Here is a 14300-nt window from a genome sequence, read left to right as displayed (position 1 = left end):
TTGCAAATTTTTTGCCCCATTTAGCAATGCTTCTTTGACTTTGGAAACCCTGGTGGCGTAGTCGTTAAAAGCTACTACTGCAAACCAGAAGGTCAGCAGTTTGAATCCATCAGACGCTCCTTGGAAACTATGGGGCTCTTCTACTGTGTTCTGTAGGGTCGCTATGACTCGGAATCGACTCGACGGCAACGGGTTTTTTTGTTTGTTTGTTTTCTGACTTTGATTGTGGGTTGGTTTAACGTGGTGACTTTTATATGTTCGCATTTATCCATGTTTTCTTGGATGGCCTCTGGATTTTGAGTTAGAAAGGCTTTCCCCACTCCAGGGTTGTGGAAGAATGAGTCCCTAATTTCTTCTAGTAGTTTTATGATTCTTTTCATCGTACGTATGATTCTTGGGTCCATGTAGAGTTTATCCTGGTTTAGGATGTGAGGTGTGGAACCAAGAGTCTGTTTCGAGATGACTACCCCTTTGTTTCAAGGCCATCTTTACTCCCAGATTTAGGAGATTGCCTGTATCAAATACAAAATTCTTGTATGTCTTAGAGTCTATTCTTTTTTGGGAATATGTGTCAAAATAGACTATTTTTCTTTTATACTCTTATGTAATGGTTTTTTTTTTTAATGAGGTAAAATTCACGTAACATGAAATGAACCATTTTAAAGTGTACAGTTCAGAAGCATTTAGTACATTGAACCACCTTTACATTCCTGAGATGAATTCCACTTGGTCCTGATATTTAATCCTCTTAATATGCTTCTGGATTTGCTTTGGTTATGTTGAGGATTTTTGTATTTATAGTTGTAAGGATATTAATCCTTACAACCATAAATATTGTTAATATATTATGTTAACTATTAATATGATAAACTATATTAATAGTTTTCTTTTCCTGTTTTTTTTCTAGCTTTGGTATCAGGGTAATGCGCTCAAAGAATGAGTTAGAAAGTGTTTCCTACTCTTCTGTTTTTTGGAAAAGTTTGAGAAGGATTGGTAATTGAAGAATTTAAATGTTTGGGAGAATGGACCAGTGAAGCCATGTGGTCCTGGGCTTTTCTTTGTTGGGAAGTTTTTCATTATTGATTCAATCTCTTTTCTTGTTACAGATCTGTTGAGATTTTCTATTTCTCCTTGAGCCAGTTTTGGTATTTGTGTGGCCTAGGAGTTTGTCCGTTTCATCTAAATTATGTAATTCATTGGTGTATGAATGTTGTAGTATTCTCCTAGAGTCCCTTTTATTTCGGTAAGGTCTCTAGTAATATACCTGCTTTACATTTCTGATGTTAGTAATTTGAGTCTTCTCTTTATTTCCTGCTTATTCTAGACAGACAAAGGTTTGTCAATTTTGTTGATCTGTTCAAAGAGCCAGCTTTTGGTTTCTTTGATTCTCTTTATTGTTTTTCTATTTTCTATTTCCTTTGTATCTACTCTAGTCTTTATCATTTCCTTCGTTCTATTAGCTTTAGTCTTGGTTTGCTCTTCTTTTTCTAGTTTCTCTAGTTGTAAAGTTAGGTTATTGATGTGAGATCTTTTTTTCCTTTTTAAATGTAAGCGTTACAGCTGTAAATTATCTGAGCACTTTTTTGTCTGTATCCCACAGGTTGTGTGTTTGTTTCAGTAGTCTTAAAGTTTTTTTATACCTTCACTTGTAATTTCTTTCTTCTTTGATTCATTGGTTATTCAGAGGATGTTGTTTTATTTCCATTATTTCTACATTTTTGAAAAGTCCTTCAGTTCACTGGTTTCTAATTTCATTCCATTGTGGTCAGAGAACATCCTTTGTATGAATAAAGTGGTGAATTAGGTTTCTATTCCTGCTGTAACAAATTATAACCAATTTAGTGGTTTAAAACAACACAAATTTATATTCTTTCATTTCTCAGTGGGCTAAAATTAAGTTGTTGGCACAGCTGTATTTCTTTCTGGAGGCTCTAGGGAGAATCCATTTGTTTGCCTTTTCCAGCTTCTAGAGGCCGCACATACATGGCTCATGGTCTCCTTCGTCTTCTAAGCCAGCAACATCACATCTCTCTGACCCTTCTTCAGTAGTCACGTCTCCATCTGACTACAGCTGGGAAAGATTCTCCAAATTTTAAGCTATGTGTGGTTAAATTGGGCCGACTTGGATAATCCAGTATAATCTCCTCACCTCAAGGTACTTAGCCTTAATCACTTTTGCAAAGTTCCTTTGACATGGAAGGTAAGATAGTCACAGGTTCTAGGTATTTAGACAAGGGTATCCTTGGGGGCCATTATTCTTCCTACTCCAACTATCAGTTAGGAGGCCTGGTGACACAGTGAATAAGACCTTGGCTGCTAACCAAAAGATCAGCAGTTCAAATCCACCTGCAGGTCAAGATTAGGATTGTATTTTTGTTTAAAAATTACCTCTGTCTTTTTTGCTAGGCTACACAGCCCATCCCATCAACTTAGACCCTCAAATGTTGGAATGCCTAATGACTTTTTTTTTAAATATCATTGTTAACATGAGTGGGTAGAAAAGGGAATGCTGAATTTTAAAAGTAAAGAAATAATAGTATATAGATTTTTTTTAAAATCAGGATATTTACATGATTAAAGATTTTGGAATTAAATTTATTGGACATTTTAAAAAGCAGGCTATCCCTGTTGGTGAGACTTTGTCTCACATACTTTGGACGTGTTATCAGAAGGGACCAGTCCCTGGAGAAGGACATCTTGCTTGGTAAGGTAGAAGGTCAGCAAAAAAGAGGAAGACCCTTGACGGATCGACACAGTGGCTGCAACAGTGGGTCCAAACATAACAGCGATTGTGAGTATGGCGCGTGAGACCGGGCAGTGTTTTGTTACGTTGTACGTAGGGTTGCTATAAGTCGGAACCGACTCAACCACACCTAACAACATCCCAGTATCTTGCTAAGAAATACAGATATAGGCAAGAGGAACAGATAAAAGAAAATATGTCAATGCAGTTTATTTTGAAAGTGTAATATGGGCTTCTTTTCTGTGTATAATATCTTGTATTTAGACAGTTTTTCATGTAAAACTTATGTCCCCTTAGAGTTAGATGTTTGGGTTATTTCCCTTTTTTTTTTCTAGCTTTTAATGCAAGTGAAGTGAACACAGATGCATGTTTTCATTTAGCTCACTTCAGACACTAAAATGGTACTTGAAAATCTCAATATCATCAGTCAGAACAAGGCCAGGGGCCGACTGCGGAACAGACCATCAGTTGCTTATGTGCAAGTTAATGTTGAAACTAAAGAAAATTAGAACAACTCCACGAGAGCCAAAATATGGCCTTGAGTATATCCCACCTGAATTTAGAGACCATCTCAAGGACAGATTTGACGCATTGAACACTAATGACCAAAGACCAGACGAGTTGTGAAATGACATCAAGGACATCATACATGAAGAAAGCAAGAGGTCATTAAAAAGAGAAAGAAAAGACCAAAGTGCACGTCAGAAGAGACTCTGAAACTTGTTCTAGAATGTCGAGTAGCTAAAGCGTAAAGGAAGAAATGATGAAGTATAAGAGCTGAAAAGAAGATTTCAAAGGGCAGCTTAAGAAGACAAAGCAAAGTATTATAATGACATATGCAAAGACCTGGAGATACAAAACCAAAAGAGAAGAACACGCTCAGCATTTCTCAAGCTGAAAGAACTGAAGGAAAAATTCAAGCCTCAAGTTGCAATAGTGAAGGATTCTACTGGGAAAATATTAAATGACACAGGAAGCATCAAAAGAAGATGGGAAGAATACACAGAGTTACTATACCAAAAAGAATTGGTCGACGTTCATTTCACGAGGTAGCATATGATAAGGAACTGATGGTACTGAAGGAAGAGGTCCAAGCTGCACTAAAGGCATTGGTGAAAAACAAGGCTCCACGAATTGACAGAATACCAGTTGAGATGTTTCAACAAATGGATGCATTGCTGGAAGTGCTCACCTGTCTATGCCAAGAAATTTGGAAGACAGCTACCTGGCCAACCAACTAGAAGAGATCCATATTTATGCCTATTCCCAAGAAAGGTGATCCAACCAAATGCAGAAATTATTGGACAGTATCATTAATATCACCCGCAAGTAAAATTGTGCTGAAGGTCACTCAAAAGCGGCTACCGCAGTATAGCAACAGGGAACTGCCAGGAATTCCAGCTGGATTCAGAAGAGGACGTGGGACCAGGGATATTGTAGCTGATGTCAGATGGATCCTGGCTCAAAGCAGAGAATACCAGAAAGAGGTTTACCTGTGTTTTATTGACTATGAAAAGGCATTCGACTGTGTGGATCATAACAAATTATGGATAACATTGCAAAGAATGGGAATTCCAGAACATTTAGTTGTGCTCATGAGGAACCTGTACACAGGTCAAGAGGCATTCATTTGAACAGAACAAGGGGATACTGCGTGGTTTAAAGTCAGGAAAGGTGTGCATCAGGGTTGTATCCTTTCACGATACCTATCCAATCTGTATTCTGAGCAAATAATTTGAGGAGCTGGACTATATGAAGAAGAACGGGGCATCAGGATTGGAGGAAGACTCATTAACAATCTGTGTTACGCAGGTGTCACAACCTTCCTTGCTGAAAGTGAAGAGGACTTGAAGCACTTACTGATGAAGATCAAAGATCACAGCTTTCAGTATGGATTACACCTCAACATAAAACAGAAATCCTCACTAGACCAGTAAGCAACATCATGATAAACGGAGAAAAGATTGAAGTTGTCAGGGATTTCATTTTACTTGGATCCTCAATCAACACCCATGGAAGCAGCAGTCAAGAAATCAAAAGTCTCATTGCATTGGGCAAATCTGCTGCAAAAGACCTCTTTAAAGTGTTGAAAAGCAAAGATGTCACCTTGAAGACTTAAGGTGCACCTGACCCAAGCCATGGTGTTTTCAGTAGCCTCATATGCGTATGAAAGCTGGACAATGAATAAGGAAGACCGAAGAAGAATTGACGCCTTTGAATTATGGTGTTGGCGAAGAATATTGAATATACCGTGGACTGCCATAAGAAGGAACAAATCTGTCTTGGAAGAAGTACAACCAGAATGCTCCTTAGAAGCAAGGATGGTGAGACTATGTCTCACATACTTTGGACATGTTATCAGGAGTGATCAGTCCCTAGAGAAGGACATCATGCTTGTTAAAGTAGAGGGTCCGCAAAAAAGAGGAAAGCTCTCAATGAGATGGATTGACACAGTGGCTGCATCAGTGGGCTTAAACATAGTAGTGATTTTGAGGATGGTGCAGGACCAGGCAGTGTTTCATTCTGTTGTACACAGGGTCACTATGAGTTGGAAGCAACTCGACGGCATCTAACAACAACAGATACCAAAAGCAATACGTGCTATATGCTCTTCTGCACCTTGTTGCTTTTACGTGTCCCTACAGAGAAAATGCTTTCCTCGGTACTTTTCACTTTATTTCTAACAGCTGAATTAAGATACTCATGTGTAGCGGGAGGTTGGGTAGTGACACTAGTTAAGTATTCTTTCTCATGGAACACTTGGCCTTCCCCACACCGTTTTTTTCAAATTACAGAGGATGCAGCAATGAATAACCCCACAGGTAAGATGTTTTGTATGTGTATTTCTAGTACACCTTGTGGCACAAATGTCAGCCTAGGGATGATTAATTGGATAAATTATAACATGGCCATACAATAGAATAAATACCCTTTTCTCTCTAAAGAGAATGTCTTGGATCTCTGTAGCGATAATGGAAGTATCCGGTTCCCATTTATAAGTGAGTAAAATGAGCCGTTGATCAGTTGAGGGTCTCTTATTTCATTTATAATGGAAGGAACATTCTTGTGAATGTATTTGTGTATATTCTTCCATATTTACTCAGTTGCAACCACACAAACACAGAAGCCAGGAAGAAAGGTCTACAAGTATAAAGGCAAAGTAATGATTGTGCTTGCCACAGAGGACAGATTTTTAGGGGGTCGATGCCTTCAGATTTCACATGAGGTGCTTGTGTGACCTGATTTTCTGCATCACCCATGAAATATGTTTGTGTAATTACAAAAAATAAAGAGATTTTTTTAAACAACGTGCTTTAGCAAGAAATTTTGGTTCACCCAAGATGTAACACAGTAGAATCAAACAAAAAATTCATTTCTGTATTTCTCAGTGGAAAAATAACAGTATCTGGGTTGATGGAATGGAGTGTACACTGCCACCTTTTAACCTTTTCTGTTTACAAATGGTGGGATCACATGCGAGGACAGGTTACCTGGAAAGAACTTTTGTGACTGGTTTAAAATGAGTTCCTAACTGATACATGAAAGACTTATTAAAGTTCCGAGGGAAAGAAAGAAAACTAAGAAAAGGCTCTCCAAAACTAAGGACATGGGTATATGTGATATATTGATTTGTGGAAACCTTGTTCAATTGAGTTATGAATGGCAATCCCATTCATACTTACATCTTGTTGCAGAGGAAACACACTTGAAAGAAAGACAGGAAAATGAACACTGGCCAAATACACAGGCAGTGGTGTTATGGGTGAGTCCACCTTTTTCTGTCCGTTCTCCTTTCAAAAACAGATTACTCGTGACAGTTTATCTTACTGTATTTTTTAAATGCAGTAGTTTCTGGTAGTTGAGAATCCTCAGGAAGGAGAGCCTCCCAACATAGATTCATGACTGGGTGACATTGTAGACTCTTAGATGGCTTTCCAACGTGGTAAAAAGGATTCTGAGTGACGTCCTCATTGTGTAATTCAACCTTGGAGATGCATAGAGCAGCATAGAGAGGATCTATATCCACCTTAAGGGCAGAGGTGCAGGGAATGGGAGGTCAGTGTCCTGTAGGGCAGGGGAGAGAGGAAAGCCATTGAAGGCTGGAGCCCTGTGAGGCCATCTGCCTGAGAGAAGACCATTTGACTACCCACCTCACCTATGGGAAGGAGCAGTTCAAGCCTCCTGTGGGGAGAGACTGTTGGGGACCTGTTGAGAAGAATCAGGTGTTGAAGGCGTTTGCCTTCTGCTCTGAGTTGAGCCCTCCCTACTTGTTTCTCCCATGATTTCTCCTGATCAGCCAGGTGAGTGAGGAAGTGGTAAGGAGCAGTTGCTAGAATATTCTAGTAGTGCAGAAGACTTGGGAGAGGCGTAAGGGGCAGCATGACCCATATAGCTCTCTACGCTCTGTAACTCCATCTCTTGCCAAACCAACCTGAAAGTGTGATGACTTGAGGAGGTATGATTCCTGTCTTCCACTTGCAAAGCACAACAAAATCTAGAGGAAGAAAGACCTCCAGATGATTAAGCCACAAAAGGTGCGTCAGTGAGGGGCTTTCCCCAAAGCGTGCCAGAATGACAAGTTTGGGGAGGCTGGACACTGGCTTGTGTTTTCTCTGAGCAAGGGAGGTGACTGGTAATAGGCTGGGGAGGGGAGGCAGGGTGGACATGTATAGAGGAGCCATACTGTCTTCAAGCGGAATCCTTTGAGCATCCCGTGAACTGCGGTATGAATGTCTGTTGTTGGGCAGGCTGGCATTGGAGGAAAGTACAGGTTTGCCAAAAGAGAAGGCTCTGGCCCATGTCTGGGCGGTCTGCAAAGCTAAGTGAGACTTTGAGGAAAAAGGTCATCAAATTTCCAGAACCAAGCACAAAGACCAGACAGTCCTGAGATGGAAAGGTACAGGGTGGAACTTGCTGTGCCACTACCTGTGAGTGGTAAAAACAAAAGTCATTCACAAGACCACAGTATATGGGCTGTGGATATTTTTTCCTGTGAAACTTTGACTGTGAGCAGGAGTGGAACCACCCGGAGGGTTCCCAGAAGACTTAGGCAACTCTCAGAGACAAGCTGAAACCAGGCAACACTTACCTCACAGCACACTGCAGTAAATACACATACAAATTCTGCTTAAACATGTATTTCTGAATGAGCATCGGTCAGTATTCTGAGGACGAGGAGGATAGCATCAGTTTAATTGCATTATTCTAGCATATGTGGTGGTAGCATTTTAAACAAAGACGTTTTCTGTTTTCACATGGACCACAAGTATACAGAGGCTGTCTTTTCATCCTGTAATTTCCCCCAGAGTGTCTAAAAGAAACCTCAAAGTATCCACATTCCCTTGCGAATGCTCCCAGTTAAAACACGTGGGTCTCCGTGGGCATGCACACACTTGCATGTTCTCCACGCAAAGCCGTATTGTCTGTTGTCCCTGGTATGGCACAGGGCTCCCCTCCTGACCTATGTGTACAACCAAGGTTAGAAACCCTCGGGGTGTCAGCTGAGAAGAGGCAGGCCCTCAGGCTCATGGTCTGGTGATTTGAGTTTCCCCTTACCTTTTATGCCACATTGCCTGTGGGCGCCCCTCTGTATGTCCAACTCCTAGAGACCTCATAGGTTTGTCCAACTGGCTTTTCAGTGAGGTGTAAGAAAGCTCAAGTTAGACTGTTCCCTGGTGGGCAGTGGGGCAGATATGAATAGATTTAGGTCCACCCACAGGGCACCTGGGAGGAGAGAAATTTTTTCCTCTTCAGGAAGGAAGAAAACTTAGTGCCCACATACAGATTGTGAGACTCAGCACAAGATATGAGAACTCGCTCCCCGAAAGTGGACAAGATGGTGAGGCACCATTCTTTAGGGAGGCTGGACAATGGTCAGTGTCTTTTCTAAAGCAAAGGGTGGAGGGCGAGGTCCTAGGGAAGGCATGCACTGACATTTCTGGTGCAATGTTGCCATCAAGTATAAATTGTTTGCCAAGGCCACTAATCCACCAGTGTTGCTTTCTGGAGCGGCCTGGGATTGGAGGAAACAGGGTCCCAGCCAGGACGAAAGACAGAGTCCTGCAAATTCAGAACTCCCTGAGGCATGGGGTATCTCATCCAGGAAAAGGACTCAGGAGCCAGACCCCAGAGAGTAGGCCATTGTAGCAGCAGCAGGAGTCATTACTAGTGCCCAAGGCATGTCAGAAGACAGTAAGATCTATGCCCTGGCTCACCTTCAGGAATCCCAGGTAGACAATGCCCATTTGGTACCCCAGGTCATTTGCTTTACAGTCTCTTTTGTAAAGGTCTCTGTGAAGGTTTGGCTACATCCTACACTCACATCTTCTTAAACACATACACACACATAGTTTTGTTTGTCCGTGACTGCCATAGAGGTGCCACAGTGGTTAGAACCTCATCCCATTCAAAGAAAATACCCACTACCATGTACTAGGTCCCCTTCCAAGACTGTTCCTCTCCCTTCCGCCCCTTCTCCCAAAAATCATTTTAATGGGAAACCAGTTTAATTTTTCCCTGTATATAGCTCAGCTTTCAATAAGGTTTACAAGGTGATCCAAACCCTAAACATGGATCACGGACTCCAGTGCAAACAGTGCACGCTTCTATGGAAGCATGCCTGGAGGGTAGAGAAGCTGTGTAGTTCTCTATGTGGATATGGAGGGTACTCTAGTTTCAGCTCAGCAATAACGATCACTAGGCTAGTAATGTCACCAGATCTTGTCTGTATGTGCAACCTAGAAACCTAGGGAGTTGAGTATGTTATGTAGAAATGGAGACTGAATGCACAGTTTCTTTAGGAGACTGGTAGAGACATTGACTTTTGAAAGGATGCATGCTGATGGGTCACCTGAACGTGGAAAGAGGAAGAAACCAGGTGCTTCTCACTTTTCAGCCACACATAGAGAAATAGATTTAACTTGTGAATCCTGAGGTGGAAATACTGCAGGATTGTTAGTTTCAGGTCTTACCATCCCATATTTTTGGAGACTTTTTTTTCCCCCCTTGAGGACATTTTCCTTTGGAATCCAGAGTTAGGAATACCACGTTTCTCATTTCTCTCAAACATGGCGGTCACCTAGGCTACGCCCCCACGGGTCCCGGAGCCGGGCAAGTCTGGCAGTCTGGGGCTTCCTTATCCGGAAGCCTGGCCCTGTAGCTTTCACACCCACCCAGGAAGTGGCCTGGTCAGGGCACGGAGTTCTCTGAGTGCCCCCAACCCACCTCAACTTATATCAGAGGCCCTATCCAGGAGATAAGGTACCCCGGTGGCACGGTGGTTAAGAGTTGCGCTGCTAACCAAAAGATCCGGCAGATCGAATCCAGCAGACGCGCCTTGGAAACCCTATGGGGCAGTTCTCTGTCCTATTGGGTGGCTGTGAGTCGGAATCGACCGCACGCAATAGACACCGCCCCGCCCCGCCAGTCCCGTGGCAAAACGAGTCCGGCCTTGGCTGCTAACCAAAAGGTCCGCCGTTGGAACTTACCAACCACTCCGCAGGAGAAAAGACCTAGACATCAGCTCCCACAAAGATTTCAGCCGAGGAAACCCTGTGGGGCAGTTCTCCTCTATCCTATAGGGACGCTATGAGTCGGAATGGACTCCACCGCAATGGGGTTTTTCTTTAACCCCTCCGGGTGGCAAAGTGGGTACTGACTTGGCTGCTGACCAAAAGGTCCGCTGTTTGAACCCACCGACCACTCCGCAAGAGAAATGACCTAGAGATAAGCTCCCACAAAGATTTCAGCCTAGGAAACCCTATGGGGCAGTTCTCCTTTATCCTATAGAGTCACTATGAGTGGGAACGGAGTCCACTACATCGGTTATTCCCGCCGCCCCCGGGTGGCGAAATGGGTACATACGGACTTGGCTGCTAACCAGAAGGTCCGCCGTTTGAACTCACCAAACACTTCACAGGAGAAACGACCTAGACATCAGCTCCCACAAAGATTGCAGCCTAGGAAACCCTATGGGGCAGTTCTACTCTGTCCTATAAAGTCAGTATGACTCGGAATCTATTCTGTGGTGCACACATCCAGGAGATACAGCGAACTGTGCTTGAAACAATGCTCAAAAACTTCCGCTTGATGGCACTGTTGCTCCACAAATGCCAAACACCCCTTCTTTGTGGCCTCCCCCCACCACACCCCTTTTTGATTAAAAAATGACAAGGTAGGCTCAGAAGCCATCCAGACCTTCCAAGTGGGGTTTACTGCACTGGGATATTGGGAAAAACACTGTCTCTTTTTTTCCCGAGTTTTTATTTACAGTATGTATGTGTGTGTGTGCATATATAAATATACCTATATACAGGTATGTTTATCTTGACGTATTACTAATCTATTTTGGTAAGACTCCTATGTCAGAATTCTGTGTTACCAGATACTCATTCTTTTGGTTACAGTTGTAGGTATACAGGTCTTGGGTAGGATTTTAGCTTTTATAGGAAATTCACTCATGGCTTGACTCAAGATGAATATCTTGATTTCTCGCTTATGATTGCCTCATTGGCTTTTCTGGACTCATGAGCTACTGGGTCAAGGGCACGGATACAGGAGTCTACCCCAGGGAGAGAGTAGGCCATTGTGGTATCCAGAGTAAATAACAGTGGCTATGGCAGGTAAGAAGGAGCCTGGTGGCACACTTGGCTACTAACGGAAATGTCTGCGGTTTGAACCCACGCTCCAAGGGTAAAAGATGTGGCAGTTGGCTTCCATAAAGATTACAGCCTTGGAACTCCTATGGATTAGTTCTACTCAGTCCTTTAGGGTAGCTATGAGTTGAAATCGACTCAATGGCAGTGGGTTTGGGATTTTTACGGCAAGTAAGAAGAGAGTGAGGTTGATGCCTTGGCTCACCTTCAGGGGACACGGGTGGTTATTGCCCATTTGGTGTCCCAGGTTGGAGAATCATGAGTCAGAAGGAATGCCCAATGGTGCCAAACAGGCAGATGACCTCTGAGAGGGACACTTATTTTATAGTCTCTACCATAAAGCTCTACCTGAAGGACTGGTTTTTGTTAAACATTTCAGGGTCCACTCTGTATAGAGCCACAACCCATTCAAAGAAAACATCCATTACCATTGTACTAGGACCACTACCAAGCCTTTTCCTCTCCTTTCCATCCCCTCTCCGAACCTTCTTTATAGTGAGAAACAGATTTAACTTTTCCATGTGTACGGCTCAGCTTTCAGGAGAGTTTACAAGGTGATCCAAACTCTATACACGAATTATAGACTCCCATGCCAACAGTGTACACTTCCGTGGGAGCATAGATAGAGGGGAGAGAAGCTTGTGTATTTCTCTGGGTATGGGGTGTGCTCTAGTTTCAGCTCAGTAGTAATGATGACCAGACTAGTATTGTCACCATATCATGTCTGTATGTGTAAAATGGAAACCTAGAGGTTTGGGCTTGTTCTGTAGAAATGGAGACTGTGGCTGTACTGTTTCCTTAGGAGATTAGTGGAAATGTTTGACTTCTGAAAGAATGCATGTTAATGGGTTGGCTGAACATGGAAACAGAGCCAGGAAGAAACCAAGTCTATCTCACATTTCATCCGCACATAGAGAAATGGATTTAACTTGTTGATACCGAGGTGGAGATATTCCAGAATTTTTTATTTCAGGTCTTCACCTTGCCAAATTTCTAGAGACCTTTTTTTTCCCCCTTAAGGACATTTTCTTTTACTTTTCTTTTTTTTTTTTTTTTTTTGGTCTTATTCTTTTTTTTTTTCTTATTACTGTACTTTAGATGAAGGTTTACAGAACAAACTAGTTTCTCATTAAACACATATTGTTTTATGACACTGGTTACCAACCCCACGACTTGTCAACACTCTCCCTTCTTGACCTTGGGTTCCCAATCACCAGTTTTCCTGTCCCCTCCTGCCTTCTAGTCCTTGCCATTGGGCTGGTGTGCCCCTTTAGTCTCGTTTTGTTTTATGGGCCTGTCTAATCTTTGGCTGAAGGGTGAACCTCAGGAGTGACTTCATTACCGAGCTAAAAGTGTGTCCTGGGGCCATACTCGTGGGGTTTCTCAGTCTCTGTCAGGCCACTAAGTCTGGTCTTTTTTTGTGAGTTAGAATTTTGTTCTACATTTTTCTCCAGCTCTATCCAGGACCCTCTATTGTGATCCCTGTCAGAGCAGTCGGTGGTGGTAGCCAGGCACCACCTAGTTGTGCTGGACTCAAGGACATTTTCCTTTGGCATTCAAACTTAGGGAGGAAACCCACATTTCCCATTTCTCCCAAACATGGCGGGCCGGCCACGGAGGCCACGCCCCTCAGTTCCCTGAACTAGGCAGGCCTGGCAGCCTGGGGCTCCTTTGTCACAGAGCATGGCCCTGCAGTGTTCACATCCACCCAGGAGGTGGCCAGATTAGTTCCATGAGCCCTGTGAGTGCCCCCCACCCATCCTTCCTCATATCGTAGACCTTCTCAACAAGATACAGTTAGAGAGGCTCGAGACCGAGCTCAAAAATCCTCCGCTTGATGGCAATGTTGCTCCACAAATGCTAAACACCCCTCCTCCAGTGCCTCTCCCTCCGCCTTTTCCGAACTAAAAAACAGGAAGGAAAGGCCAGGAACTCTCTAGGCCTTCTAAGTGGGGTTTACTGCATTGGGATATGACCGGATGTGTTTTCTTTTTAGATTATTTGCTTGCAATATATATTTATATTATTTAAACACATACATATTTATGTGTGTACATATACATACATATATAATTATCAGTATAATTATTTGTGTACATAATTGCTTAACTACCTGTTCCCACATTGATTTCTTTAGAATTCTAAGTCAATTCCATGTTAACAGTTACCCAGTTTTTTGTGCACAGGTATAGATATACAGGTCTTCTTGAGCTTTCACATGAAATTAACTCATGGCTTAGGTTGGGATGAGTACCTTGATTTCCTCTCTTATAATTGGCTCATTAGCTTTTCTAGACTCACTGAGCTACAACAACCAGGACAAGGACTCAGAGAGTAGGCCATTGTGGCATCATGAGTAATGACCAGTGGCGATGGCAGGTCAGAAGGAATTGAGGGTGATGCTCTGGCTCACCTTCAGGAGACCCAAATAGTAGGTAGTCAGTCCCCATTTGGTGCCCCAGTGAGGAGGTCCATGAGTGAGAAATACAGCCAATGGTTCCACAGAGGAAGGTGACCTCCGCGAGGGCCATTTGTTTTACAGTCTCTACTGCAAAACTCTGGTATCTGGGTGGTGCAAATTGTTAAGCCCTGGACACTTAGTTGGACATTTGGTGGTTGGAACCCACGCAGACGCTCCCGTTAAGACAGGCTTGGTGATCTGCCTCCAAAAGCTCACAGCCTTGAAAACCATATAGAACAGCTGTACTCTGCACACATGGGGTCGCCACGAGTCAGAATCAACTTGATGGCAACTAACAACATCAACAACTTTAAAACCCTACATGAACGTTTGGCTACATCATTCACTCACAGCCTCCCACACATACTTACGTACTTACACACACATTTGTATATACAAAGAGAGAGAGTATGGTTTTGTCTTTTACTACCATGTACGTGCC

At 42.8% G+C, this 14300-nt stretch overlaps 1 long non-coding RNA gene across 6 annotated transcripts in view; it reads left to right on the top strand.

The window, feature by feature from the left end:
* The first annotated feature begins 5255 nt into the window (after positions 1 to 5255).
* Positions 5256 to 14300, top strand: part of LOC111821160 (uncharacterized) — a 52338-nt gene continuing 43293 nt past the window's right edge. For all 6 annotated transcript variants that reach the window (XR_002824624.1, XR_002824623.1, XR_002824622.1 and 3 more), the window contains exon 1: positions 5256 to 6506. This is a non-coding gene — a long non-coding RNA (uncharacterized LOC111821160). The remainder of the gene's footprint in view (positions 6507 to 14300) is intronic.

Source organism: Trichechus manatus, unplaced genomic scaffold, assembly GCF_000243295.1.
Source record: "Trichechus manatus latirostris isolate Lorelei unplaced genomic scaffold, TriManLat1.0 scaffold00068, whole genome shotgun sequence".
NCBI lineage: Eukaryota > Metazoa > Chordata > Mammalia > Sirenia > Trichechidae > Trichechus > Trichechus manatus.
The sequence above is the reverse complement of the archived record's forward strand: the minus strand, read 5'-3'. Positions and strand labels throughout refer to the sequence as shown.